We start from the raw sequence: 15,149 nt of genomic DNA on the forward strand, positions 1-15,149 counted from the left end.
AATAGACCAAGCAGGCAAAAAAAATCAGTAAGGATATACTTTAATTGAACAACACTATCAATTTGATCTAGTTGATATTTATGGAATATTCTGTCAAACGAAAGCAGAATACACATTCTTTTCAAGTTTGAATAGAACTTTCACTGTGAAAGACCACATTCTGGGCTAAAAAGTATACCTTAACAAATCTGAAGACAATAAATAATACATAATATGTTTTTAGACTACAGTGGAATTGAACTCTTAAAAGTCGTATCTCCAAATACAATCACATTGTTGGGTTAGGATTTCAACGTATGAATTTTAAAGGGACACAATTCACTATCATATACATTTTCTACTATAAGAGACTAACATGCCTCTGGCTTCTAAGGTCTAGCATTTTAATGAGACAGACTGTGTATATGTAATGAAAGAATAAGGTGAGAAGTCCAGTTGCCTATTGGAGGGGAGGGACAAGGACACAAATGAAAAAACTTTGTATTTTTTCAATAATAATAATGTCTTTCTAGCTCACATATTCCGTAGGATGGCTGCCGCATTTGGGGGTATAAAATGTCCAATCCACACAATTAACAAGGTATGAATAACCCCTTGAATTCTGATAGGCTGTGGCTAAGCTGACCTCAAGAGAGACTCAGGTGACTGGAAATTGGAGCACTGGTTTCTATTAAAAGAAAAGGGAGAAGAGATGTGTGACGAGCAGCTCTATAGTACAAAATCTCTCCGGTGTTTCAGAGAGATGGTATGTTAGTAGTTTCTGCCATATGCTTAGTTCACACAAAGGAAAGAGTAAGCACATTATATTATTCAAAATCTTGGCAAAAATAAGATTGGAGGGAACTGGATAATTTGAGGAGAGTGTAATAAAAGGGACTACTTAAATATGTGGTAGAGTTTTCAGAAGGTAACATCTCATGGCGCAGTTCCCTGGGGTTTATAACTTAGGAAAAAGTAATTATTCCTAAGCAGGAAGATGGACAGTCCCATGAATTTGGGGGGCAGCTCTAAGGAAGTGACCACTTGAGCCATGGTCTCTGGTTAGGTTCAGAGCACCCCTGTCGGGAATTCAGCAGGAAGGAAGCTAGGAGAATAAATATCTCCTTATGTTCCCCTCCCACCGATGGGTCTTCTGCTGATAACCCCAACTTCCATTGGCTGGACCTATCCCGAGGCCAGGAAGCAAAGGAAAATCTTGAAGCAGTCCATATGGGTCAGGCCCCCTCAGTCCAGGACTGGGTAGAAAATCATGGAAAGTGGATCTGGAGAAGAAGACAACCAACTCATAAACTTGGATTACGGCATTCACATATTGGCATACTTTGTGAATTTAGTAAAATATTTTTTTGAGAACAGGCATCAGTATTTTACATATGAATATTTGAGATCAGGTTTTATACATGACAAAACTCTTTTGACAAAGACTTCTCCCAAAGCATTTTAAACATGTAAAGGATATTGTTATGTTGCTATTTATAAATGGCGCAGTTTGCGAGTCTTGAGGTAGAGAGAAGCAATGCTTGCTAAATTTTTCAGAATCAATTAACTGCAGAAATACCTGCTAATCAGATCTCTAATAATGGGTCACAGGAAAGCTAGAAAAGACCATTTGTATGCCATTTATATAGATGTGTTTATTTTGCTGAATATGTTCTAATCTTTTAGAACCAAGGTGTTTTTCTTGCTTTCCTTCTGCAAGTTCTCCTTAATGGAAACTCAGAAACAAAATGAAAACTCAATTAGAATTTCATTTTATTAACTGTCATTATGATGTACAAATCTATAGAATGAGGTGATTTCCATGTTTTAGAAAATCCCTATCTGCCTAGACACGACCAAACAGGATATGTTTATAAATCTTGTGTAAGCTTTATATAAAGCTAAATCGATAACAATTTATGTATTTCAAAGATGTTTATAAGATTTTAGAGGTTTACATCAAAGATTTATCAGACCTCATTGGAACACTCCCAGCCCTCCAAACCCTCCAAATTAACTTCCCAGATAGCCTAGGAAATGATTGAATTACATCAGAAATCTCTCACATGATGTTAAGTTACTATCATAGCAGAGGAGACAAACCCAAGCGCAGTAGATTGACCCTCCCAGGTTGCTATTGATGGTTAAGAGAAACTGAGGCCGCCCAGAAGGAGTCTGAGTTGCTAATGAACTCCCCAGAGCCTAGTGCACTCATAGGGAACAGCACAATTGTGCCAGGCCAGGTGTGTCCATACCAGAATGGCACCTAAAGCAGCAAAGCTCAATCCTGCCCGAGCCCACAGTTTAGGGATTACACGCACATTCTGCAGTTGAGTGGTTCAGCTCTTCCCTCATCACACCCCAGTGAAGCTGCTCCCAGGACTTTCACTGGTTCAAGGTCCCTCTCTGCCTTTTCTCTTATACCCAGCATGGGTCCCCCATACCCTGCTGCCAGACCATGTACTTCCCCTCCATGCCTTGGCCCCGCTGTTCGCTTCCCCTCCCCCACTCCACATTATGGGCTTCCACCCTACCCACCCTATTGCCTGTCAGGTCAACAATCCCCACCTCCATCATGCTCCACGGGTCTTTCCAAGCTCTTGGTCATGCCCCTTCCATTCTTGCCTGACCCACTGCCACCCAAGGCACCTATGAAATAGTAATGGCACCCTTCTTTTGTATCACTCCCCTCATGCTTGTTTATTGAAACAGAATTGTGATTCAGCTGATGGGAAGCCAAATGAAGGTTGAATTGTGCACCGCCCCCTCACCCCCATTCATATGTTGAAGTCTAACCTCCGTGACCACAGAACGGGACCACAGAACGTGACCTTATTGGGAGCTAAGGCCTTTAAAGGGGTAATCAAGTTCAGCTGAGATCATTACATGGGCACTAATCCAGTATACGACCGGTGTTTTTATTAAAAGGGGATATTTGGACACAGAGACAAATACGAAGTAAGATAAAGTGAAGAGGCACAGGGAGAATATCGCCAACCACAAGCCAAAGAGAGAGAAGCCTGGAACAGATCCTTCCCTCACAGCCGTCGGAAGGTACCAATGCTGCCAACACCTTGATCTTGGACTTCTAGCCTCCAGAACTGTGAGACAACAAACTTCTGTTGTTCAGAAGTTGTTACAAGTGCCGAGCTTGTAGCGCGTTATTATAGCAGCCCTAGCAAACCATACAAGTTGTAACCGTAAGAAACCGCTACTCCAGGCCCCTGGTTTACTGATTAACTATGACTAAACTGGGCTCTTCCTGGTGGTATTGATTTTCTTTAAACCATAAGCTCTAAAGGAAAGGTTGTTTTGTTCAATATATTCTTTTTTAAGAAACAGTGAGAGTGTTCATCTAATTTTTAATGTAGTTCCTTAAGAGTTAAACCTCGAGTGGAGTTCATAAGTGGAGTTCCTTGATGATGCCAAAAGGATGAGATTTTACCATAAAACAGAATACCTGATCTGTGTTTGGTATCAATAAGTCTTCAACCAAGTCCAAGTTTTACCCAGAACAATGTACATTTGTTGCCTTCTTCCGAAGTTGCTAAAACAAATTTTGGCTTTATTGAAATGCTGGTTGGAAGGCACCTTTGCCATGCGACCAGTAGATGGCAGGGAAGGACCATTCTTCTTGAGGACACGAGCTAATAAAATGCAAATTCAGGATACCTGCTCGGAAAGTTTAAGAAGATAAACTTCACTAGCTTCCTTTTTAGCATTAACTTTTTCTTTTATAAAGTAGCGCATGTTTTTAACGGCAAATCAAAACAACACATAAACGTATAGGGAATAAAATAAAAACTCTCATTATTCCACCTGTCAGAAGCAAACACACGGAAGGTCCTCCTCCTGCTATAAAATGGCTAAAAGGTGGACCATTCCCAGCATTCTCTGTAAACACCCCTGCTCAAGGTTCCCTCCCCTTGAGGGAATTTCACTCAAACTTAACAGAATCCGAACTCCAAGCTAACCCTAACCCCAACCCACAATTCTCCTTAGGTTATTTTTAGAAATTTGTTAGCACTCCAGGTGAACACCCAGTGTTCACAGTGCTCAACATAAGTACCAAATCTTATGTCAGCTGCGGCATCAGGTATTAATTTTGGTAAGACTGATAAACTCGGCCTTTGTTTTTTCCTTTGGCCATTTTTAATCATAGGTAAAACACTAACATCTGAAGAGGCGTCACAGAGACATCAGACCAGTTAAACAAAAATATGTTTCCTGTTCCCACCTATGCTCAGGGAAGAGGCCATAATCCTCGCCTTAAAGACGGATCTTCCTACTTTGTACAAGACTTTGTCCATTAAATTCTACCCTGTGCAGGCTGTGTAATTAACATCCTCTCCCACAGGATTTATTTATTTATTTTTAAAGATTTATTATTTATTTATTTGAGAGGCAGAGATCGCAAGTAGGCAGAGAGGCAGAGAGAGAGAGAGAGGTGGAAGCAGGCTCCCTGCCGAGCAGAGAGCTCAATGTGGGGCTCGATCCCAGGACTCTGGGATCATGGCCTGAGCTGAAGGCGGAGGCTTTAAGCCACTGAGCCACCCAGGCGCCCCAGGATTTATTTTTAAATAAATCTTCCAGCTCTGGTCAATTAATCAGCGAATCAGTAAATATCATTCAGTACAACTAAATGTCCTGGCTTTAATCCTTCTGCCTTTCACACTGTTTTTCACTGTTTGTTTCCTTTGGTGTCTGCTTAAGATTCTCAATAAAGCCTCTTGGTGAATTTCCTAGCAACATCACCTGCAGCTGGTCCATCTCTCAGTGGTAACAGGTTAGTGCAATACAGCATCTGACACACCTGGACATTCCATTGCTAAACTGTCTCACCCCTAGAAGGGAGATCCGGATTATGTGGCCCATTAGCCATCCTGGTCCTGCCCTTTCACCTGGACTGCCCCACATATGTTCAGGATAGATTTGGAATCCACATCCTCTTATGAACCATCACGGTCAGATTTATTATTGCTTAGAAAAAATAGGATCAGAATTAAGAGTTCGGCCCTCGGGAGAGGAACCAGATCAGGAATGGTTTGAGACGGACGGTCAGGGGTGATTGTGGCAGGACTTAATGCTTCCCTGACAAAAGAACCTTCGTGGCTGTCATCTTCAAAGGAAAGCCCAGGTTCCTTGGCCTGGCATACAGTTCTACTGTTGACCTGCCCCCTGACTACCTCATTAGCCTCAGCGACCGCCCCTCTTGCCCAGCACTTGATACCACCAGGAATCGATGTTCGTGGTAGCTGCCACGTTGTGCCTCCCAAGCCCATCTTGCCAGTCCGTACATGCTGTGTGATACCTCTACGTCTCTGTTCGTAATGTTCTTCTGTCTGGACTGTCCTTCAGCCCACAAACCCTTTCGGTCCTCTGAATAATTCCGAATCATCTTTCAAAATTTAGCTCAATACTTGCCTCTGCGGGTCATCTTCCTTGATCTCCCCTCAGAGCGAGTCCAATTTTTCTGAACTTTGCATTCCTTTATTATTGATGGTAGTTTAAAAATATATATATATATATATATATATTGAAATTGTTTGATGTCTTATCGTCTTTCCAACTACATCGTGAGTTTCTCACGGGAAAGGATGCCGTAGTAGTAGGCGTCATAATCGATTTCCCGTGTCTCCACCCACCCACCCGAACCCGAGAGCGAAGGAGCAGGGGAGGCTGGGGGCGTGGCCAATGAGGAGGCCAGGACTGCGCAGACTCAATTTCAACTCTGTTAATCAGATGATTAAATATAGAATTGCCATATGATTGAGCAATTCCATTCCCAGGTAGTAATTCCCAGTAGCAATGAAAACGCATGTCGAGGGGCGCCTGGGTGGCTCTGTGGGTTAAAGCCTCTGCCTTCGGCTCAGGTCATGATCCCAGGGTCCTAGGATAGAGCCCCATACCGAGCTCCCTGCCCAGCAGGGAGCTTGCTTCCCCCTCTCTCTGTCTGCCTCTCTGCCTACTTGTGATCTCTGTCAAATAAAGAAATAAAATCTTAAAAAAAAAAAAAAAAACAACGCATGTCCATGCAAAGACTTGTCCATAAATTTCATAGCAGCATTATTCATAATTGCCAAAGAAATTGGAAACATCCCAAATTATCTATCAACAAGTGGATAGATGAAATGTGTTATATCCACACACTGGAATATTATTTGGCTATAAAGAGGAATGAAATACTGATATATGCACCCGTATGAATGTATCTTGAAATTATGCTAAGAAACCAGTCACAAAATACTGTGAAATGTGAAATACCCAGTCTAACCAAATCTATAGAAATAAAAACTAGATTTTGACTGCCTGTGGTTGGAGAAGTTGAGGGAAAGTGAGGAGTGTCTGCTAATGGGTTCAGAGTTTCTTTTTTGAGGTGATGGAAATGTCCTACACTGACTGTGGTAATCTTTGTACCATTCTCTGAATATTCTAAAAACCTTTGAATTAGACATTTTAAAAAAGATTTCATTTATTTGAGGGGTGCCTGGGTGGCCCAGTCTTTAAGCATCTGATTTGGGCTTGGGTCATGATTCCAGGGTCCTAGGATCGATCCCCACATCAGGCTCTCTGCTTGGTGGGAAGCCTGCTTCTCCCTCTCCCACTCTCCCTGTTAGTGTTCCCTCTCTCTCTGTGTATCTCTCTGTCAAATAAATAAATACAATCTTTTTTAAAAGATTGTATTCATTTGTGAGAAAGAGAGAAAGAATGAGCAGGGGGAGGAGCAGATGGAGAGAGAGAGAGAGAAGCAGGCTCACCACTGAGCAGAGAGCCCAATGCGGGGCTCCATCCCAGGACCTGGAGATCATGGACCTGAGATTAAGATCAATACCTTGCTAAAGAAGAGTTTAAGTACAGTCAACGCTTGAACGAGACAGTGACTAGCAGCACTGATCCTATGTGAAGTCAAAAATCACATATCATCCCCCAAAACTTAATAGCCTGCTATTGGCCAGAATCCTTATGGATAACATAAACAATAAATATGTTAACATGAACAATATGTTAACATAAATATGTTAACATAAACAATCGGTTAACATATATTTTGTATATTACATGTATTACATATGGTATTCTTTATTTAATTTAATTTATTTATTTGTCAGAGAGATCACAAGTAGCAGAGAGGCAGGCAGAGAGAGAGGGGGAAGCAAGCTCCCCGCTGAGCAGAGAGCCCTCAGGACCCTGGGATCATGCCTGAGCCAAAGGCAGAGGCTTTAACCCACTGAGCCACCCAGGCGCCCCTACATACGGTATTCTTACAACAAAGGCAGCTAGAGAAAAGAAAATGTTCTTGAGAAATCATAAGGCAGAGCGGTGTCTGGGTGGCTCAGTGGGTTAAGCCTCTGCCTTCGGCTCCCATCCTGATCTCAGGATCCTGGGATTGAGCCCTGAATCAGGCTCTCTGCTCAGCAGGAAGCCTGCATCCCCCCTCTCTCTGCCTGCCTCTCTGCCTACTTATGATCTCTCTCTCTCTCTCTCTGTCAAATAAATAAATAGAATCTTTTTTTAAAAAGTTCAAAAAGAAAATCATAAGAAAGAGAAAATACATGTATAGTTCTATACTGTATTTATTTTAAAAAGTCATGTTTAGGGGTGCCCTGCATGGCTCAGTCAGTTACACGTCTGCTTTCAGCTCAGGTCATGATCCCAGGGTCCTAGGATCCAGCCCCGAATTGGGCTCCCAGCTCAGCTGGGAACCTGCTTCTTCCTCTCCCTCTGCTGCTCCTCCTGCTTGTTCTCTCTCTCTCTCTCTCTGTGTGTGTCAAAGAAATAAAATCTCAAAAAAATAAAATAAAAAATTATGGTTTTTAAAAAAGATTTATTGGGGCGCCTGGGTGGCTCAGTTGGTTGGACGACTGCCTTCGGCTCAGGTCATGATCCTGGAGTCCCAGGATCGAGTCCCACATCAGGCTCCCAGCTCCATGGGAAGTCTGCTTCTCCCTCTGACCTTCTCCTCACTCATGTTCTCTCTCACTGTCTCTCTTTCAAATAAATAAATAAAATCTTTAAAAAAAAAAAAATAAATAAAAAAGATTTATTTATTTATCTGACAGAGATCACAAGTAGCAAAGAGGCAGGCAGAGAGGGGAAAGCAGGCCCCCCGCTGAGCAGAAAGCCGGATGGGGGGCTCAATCCCAGGACCCCAGAATCATGACCTGAGCCGAAGGCAGAGGCTTTAACCCACTGAGTCACCCAGGCGCCCCCAAATTTAAAAAATTGTGTTTAAGTGGCTGGTGCAGTTCACATCCTTGTTGCTCAATGCGCAACTTCTAATCTTAAAATACTACAAGCAGTAAGAGTCTTGGTGACAGCTGCCCTGGAGGCAGGCAGGACAGATGTGCCCTGCACTAACCAGAGAACAGCGGAGAGCCTGCCAAAGCTCTTGTCTTCCCTTCTAAAGACCTTGGAGGCTTGAAATCCATCAGTGGCCCAAAAGACGCCCCAAGGGTCTGGAGAGAGCAGTGGAGAATAATGTGTTCCAGGTGGGGGCCCCGGTGCACTCCCAGGAGGATCCAGCCAGTGCAGCCTCTCCTGTGAGCCATCCTGCATTATTTCGGGCACCCAGCAGCATATCTGGCCTGACCTCTGTGCTTTGGCTCAGGAGATCCGACTGGAAGGTCACTGCAAGGGGGTCTCTAGCCACTGATCCTGGTGATTCCCTCCAGGGGCCTGAGAGTCTGATGATGCACAGGAAACCCAGAAGCCTCTATGGATGCATGCTTCCAGCTCTTGATCTGGTCTGCAAGTAGGGAAACCCAGAGGCCACCTCCAATGGCTCCTGCAAAACATCTGACCTAGAGGCAGTCCTCTGCAATTTCACAGAGCTGACCCAGGAGCAGCAGACTGTCTCCAAGGATGGATCAAGAGTCGGGTACCAGGAGGGGCAGGAGGACGTCTATGTGTATGACATTCACTCCGTGGAGATGATCACTCCAGGATGGGTGGAGGATTTCCTCTGTGCCGTCCTACAGCCAGGAGTGAGACTAGCAACCAGAGGACATTTACGAAGGTGAAAATGATGAGAACAGTAAGAAAAACTGGCAGAGTGAGGACCCAAAGGAGGCAAACAACACCGGAAATGAAGAAGATTCCAGAGGCTCTGATGAATAGGACAGCTTCACAGAAAAGAAAGGAGGCAATGGTAGACCAGAGATGTGGGGCAAATCGCCTCTGGGGGTAGAGAAGAAGTTGGGCTGTGACAACCCCTCTGATCTGGAGTCAGACCAATGAATGGTCTTGTGATGTCTGTGAGGTTCGGCCACTGGTCCTTGAGAGCTCTGTGACTGCAGTGTCAGCTGCCCTGGCAATATTTTCTTGGGCTTCCTAGCTTAACACATGGAAGGAAAATGCATGTTCACCAGCACCATTATACCAGGGAAATTTTTACTGAAGAAGTATGTCTTTTCGAGTAATAGTAGGGTTCCTTCACCTCACTCAAAAGTGATTCTATGGTTCATAATATTTTTTTAAAGCCATGAAAACGAAGCTGGTTTGCCTAGACATTTTCCTATTCTCCTACTGTGCTAAAGTCAGTAAATGGAGGAGAGGCTTGCTTTCCCCAGCACTAAGATTTCCCATAACATCAGGACACCTGTCTTCAGTAAAAGCCTGTTTCTTTTAATAGAGGGCACCTAAGGGCCCCTGGGTGGCTGAGTGGGTTAAGACTCTGCCTTTGGTTCAGGTCATGATCTCAGGGTCCTGGGATTGAGCCCTGCATCGGACTCTCTGCTCAGCAGGGAGCCTGCTTCCTCCTCTCTCTCTGCCTGCCTCTCTGCCTACTTGTGATCTCTGTCAAATAAATAAATAAAATGTTTTTTAAAAAATAGAGGGAACCTAGAAGGGCGTCCCTTATAGCAGCACAGACTAGATGGTAATAGCCACTAGGGAAGGAAATAGAATCTGCCTGAGCTCTGAGAGGTTCTAGTCAACAGCTGTCTCTACTTCCCTGCTTCCTGACTTTGATAATGGTTGTCAATATTGTTTTCCTTTGGCAGTGGTGCCAAGAAACAGGGACTGTATGAATGTGATACCCTGTGTTTAGTAGACGCTAACTTTAAATATGTAAAAGAAACACCAGAGCAATAGAAAAAAAGTCAGTGACTTCCCTCTTCTCCCATTTTTGTTTAAAGGAAAACATTTATTCAACTGAAAACACAAGCTTCAAATTATTTGTCACACCTTTTTTGTGGTATTACAAAGATTTCTCAAAATCTTTTACATAATGAGCAAATATAAGCACATATATTGTAAATTTATATAGGATTACAGCAAATACTATGTTCAAGAGCAGACAATACATTTTATAGCTACATTTGTGTTTTGAAATGCAAACGCCCTGTCCATATTAAAATAACACACTAAAAACTATTTCAAAGAAATTACACAAGAATGGTCTTTTTTGTTGTTCTTTGTTTTCTTTTCATGGAATTCCCTGCTATGCTTGAGATCAAAGGAATATTAAGACAATTACAGTCTTTAAGACAGCACAAAACAAAAACATAACATGGCAGCCCCCCATAAACATTCTGAAAACTGTCAACATTTGTTTTCCTCTGTTTGTGTATGTCTGCCAAAGTGAGCACTTGTTTTATCTTCCTAAATCATCAGAAGAAAGAATAAGTCAAGGGACACAGCAGGGAGACAAAGTCATACCACAGTGGTAGAAAAAACCAAGTTGGCAAGTGGCGATAATAATTTGAATTCAGTTGTGGTGTGAAAGGCGTTGTCTGGGAGAGAATAGCAGTTAGCACACATGGCCTCCAACTGGTCTCCCTCGGTGCGAAGGGATTCCCCTTCCTGTCCTAGCACTCAAGGCCCATGGATGGTAGGGAAGACAGGGGCTGACCCAGTCATATCCCAGAGGAAATAACCTCGGGTTCCCTGCCCCCAAAGAACCACGTGACACTGATCCCCAAAGGGCTTGCAGATCATTGTGTCACAGTCCCTTGAGGCCCATGATAGGCTTCCTGCTTCCAAGAGGTCAATCAACCCTGTTCCCATCCAGAGATTTCCTTGTGCCAACCTGTCCCCAGACCTGCACTGGCTGGACTGAGTCTCTGTGATCTTCTCACCACATAGGGGCAGAGGGTTGAGTCCTTGAAGGGGTTAAAAGTGGCGGGGCCAGGAGCTCCAATCTTATGCCCCAGTCCTATGACATTGTTCATTTAACATTTGTTAAGTGGGATGCAGGGGACTGGAAGGTGACAGCTTGTGTTGGTGCTTTGGAAGACTTAATGTTGCTCCCATGACAGTACTACAGATTCAAACACCCCTATCAAAATCCCAGTTGACTTCTTTGAAAAACTAGACAAGCTCATCATAAAATCTTAGGAAAATTTAAGAAATCCAGAGTAGCTAAAACAATATTTTAAAATAAAGAGACTCAGACTTTCTGAATTTGAAACTTACGACAAAGCTACAACAATAGATATATGGTACTGGCATAAAGACAGATATACAGATCAATAGAATACAATTCAGAGTCAGAAATGAATCCTCATATTTATTGCCAATTGATTTTTGGCAGGGATGCCATCACTGTTCATTGAGGAAAGAATAGTCAACAAATAGTGCTAGGACAACTGTATACCCATATGCATAAGAATGAAGTTGGACCCCTACCTCACACCATACAAAATGGATCTTTTAACTCAGAATGGAACAAAAACCTAAGTGTAAGAGCATAAACTATAAGATATTTTGAAGACAACATAGGTATGAATCTCTGTAACCTTTGATCAGGTGGTAGTTTCTTAGATATACCAAAAGCACAAGGACAAAAAGAAAAAGTAGATAAACTGGACATCATCAATATTAAAAACTTTTTTTCCTTTCCCATCCCCCCACCCACCTCCCCTCTGGTGATCCTTTGTTTGTTCTCTACAGTTAAGGGTCTGTTTTTTGTTTTTCTTTTTTCTTTCCTTTTGTTCATTTGTTTTGTTTCTTAAATTCCACATATGAGTGAAATCATATGGTATTTGTCTTTCTCTGGCTGGCTTATTTCACTTAGCATTATATTCCCTAACTCCATCCATGTTATTGCAAATAGCAAGGTTTCATTCTTTTTTATGGTCTGATAATATTCCATTGTATATATATATATATATAAACACCATCTTCTTTATCCATTCCTCTATCATTGGACATTTGGACTGCTTCTATAGTTTGGTTATTGTAAATAACACTGCAATGAACATAAAGGCACATATATCCCTTCAAATCAATGTTTTTATCTTCTTTGGGTAAATGCCCAGTAGTATGATTGCTGGATCATAGGGTAGTTCTATTTTTAATTTTTTGAGGAACCTCCATACTATCTTCCATAGTGGCTGTACCAGTTTGCATTCCCACCAGCTGTGCATGAGAGTTCCTTTTTCTCTACATCCTTGTCAGCACTTGTTGTCTCTTGAGTTTTTCATTTTAGCCTTCTGACAGGTGTGAGGTAATATCTCATTGTGGTTTTGATTGCATTTTTCTGCTGAGGAGTGGTGTGAGCATCTTTTCAGGTATCTGTTGGCCATCTGTATGTCTTCTTTGGAGAAATATCTGTTCCTGTCTTCTGCCCATTTTTAATATGGATTATTTGTTATTTTGGTGTTGAGTTGTATGAGTTCTTTATATATTTTGGACACTAACCCTTTGTAAGATATGCCATTTGCAAATATCTTCTCCCATTCAGTAGGTTGTCTTTTAGTTTTGTTGGTTGAAAATTAAAAGCTTTTGTGCTCCAGAAAACACCATCAAGAAAGTGAAGAGAGAATTGACATAATGGAAGAAGGTGTTTGCAAATCCCATGTCTGATAAGGAATATATCTAGAATATTTATAGATATAGTAACAACCAATGAAAAATAGGCAAAGGATTTGATTAGAGATTTCTCCAAAGAAAATATAAAAATGGCCAATAAGTCCACAAAAATATGCACAACATCATTAACCATTACAGAAATGCAAATCAAGCCCAGAATGTGACACCACTTCACACCCACTAGCACGGCTATAATCCAAAAGAGAGATAGCAAATGTTACTTGAGGAGTTGGAGAAATTAGAACCTGCTGGTGGGAATAGAAAGTGGTGAAGCTATTTTGGAAAACAGTCTGGCAATTTCTTCAAATAGTCAAACATAGAGTTATATGACCCAACAATCGTGTTCTTAGTTATATACTCAATAAACCTGTTTATCCTTAGCAGGTAATGGACTACAAGCACCCATCTTGTGCAGCAGGGGAAGGACCACATTCCTGGTGGGATATAGTAGTGGAGTTAGCTAGGTGCTCTATGATGTACATGCTTAAGCAGAACAAAGGAGTACACATTGAATGGGAAATTAAGTACTTCATACTCAATGCAGTAAAAGTCCCACTGGCTATGGGAAACGAAGGCTTACTGGTGTAGCTGATCTCCTTTTGTACCTTCTCTGTGTGACTAGAGCATTGTTTTAACCAATAGTCACATTGTTTTTGATGATCCTGACACCAACAGGTCATGAAGTGTGTTGACATGCAGAGACTGCTACTCTTCATTCCATGTTGCTGGTTTCCTGACTAAGATCCTGATCCCTGGAGTCTGATTACCTGGACTACTGATCCATTCCCTGACATAGGCCTACTGTGATCCTCAGATTTCAGAACCTGCTCCATTCTGTGGCTGTCCCAACAGCCTTTTCATTTGGCTGTTCCCATACTGGGGTTCCCTCAGTCTATGCCCTGATTTCAACCCACTGGGCAGCACTCAAAGGGGAAAATTGTGGGGCACCTGGGTGGCTCAGAGGGTTAAGCCTCTGCTTTCTGCTCAGGTCATGATCTCAGGGTCCTGGGATTGATACCTGCACCAGGCTCTCTGTTCAGCAGGGAGCCTGCTTCCCCCTCTCTCTCTTTGCCTGCCTCTATGCCTACTTGTGAACTCTTTCTCTGTCAAATAAATAAATAAAAATTTTTTAAAAGGGGGAAAGTTGTTACTAACAATATCGGATTTATTATTACTGACTGTGTGATCTGACAAGAGACTTAGGCTCCCGGAGTCTGGATTGCTTTCACTGTAAAGTGGGGATAACAATCCTAACTTTCAGGGACCTAAAAAAATACTTTCAAATTAGTTTAAGAATTATTTTAGGGTCACCTGGGTGGTTCAGTCAGTTAAGCAGCTGCCTTCAGTTCAGGTCATGATACCAGGGTCCTGGGATCGAGCCCCATGTTGGGCTCTCTGCTCAGTGGGGAGCTTGCTTCTCCCTCTCCCTCCACCTGCCTACTTGTGCTCTCTTTCTATCTTTCTGTCAAATACACAAATAAAATACAAAAAAAAAGAATTATTTAAAAAATATTTACAGATATGGCAAAATATTTCTCAAAAAAATATTAGATTGAAAGATTATAACATAGGCCTGGAAATAATTCATGTAACCCCAAATATGTTTTTTAATGTTCATGCACCTGTATGTACATATATAAATATGTTAGCGAGTTAACAGTGCTTCTCCCAAAGGTAGGATTGTTTTGGGGTTTGTTTCACATATTTCTAGAGTTTCTAGTTTTTCTGCAGTGGATTAGTATTATAATTAGGAGAAAGGTAAAGGAAAAATATCACAAATCATACTTTCTTTTCCTTGTAAATTTTAGGGCTTTACTACGCACTATGTTTGCTACAATAAAAATTTAGATTAGAAAGACTTTGGACACGTGGGTGGCTCAGTTGGTTGGGCGTCTGCCTTCAGCTCAGGTCATGGTCTTGGAGTCCTGGGATCGAGTCCATATCAGGATCCCAGCTAGCAGGGAGTCTGCTTCTCCCTCTGCCCTTCACCCTGCTTGTGCTCTCTCTCAAACAAATAAACAAAATCTTAACAACAACAACAACTTGGAAAGTTACTGTGCCTCTTCTGACAGGATTTCACTGGTGTATTTCTTTTTCTGTTATCCACCCCCTCAACCTGGTGCATTTCAAAGAATTTCTCTTCTCATTTAAAAACTTTTTTTGTTGTTATCTAGCAACTTTGGGTGTTCTCTTCCTGTGTCATCTACAGAAAGACAGGTGACTGCTGATTATTTTTAAGATCTTAACAAGCATGCTTATTGTATCAATTAACTGACGGTTATCTACGAGTCACCAAGTAGATAGAGTACTGTATGCCAAAAAAAGTAAAAACCTTATATCCCTGACTTCAAACAGGT

The sequence above is a fragment of the Mustela lutreola genome, chromosome 11 (genome assembly GCF_030435805.1).
Source record: "Mustela lutreola isolate mMusLut2 chromosome 11, mMusLut2.pri, whole genome shotgun sequence".
Lineage (NCBI taxonomy): Eukaryota > Metazoa > Chordata > Mammalia > Carnivora > Mustelidae > Mustela > Mustela lutreola.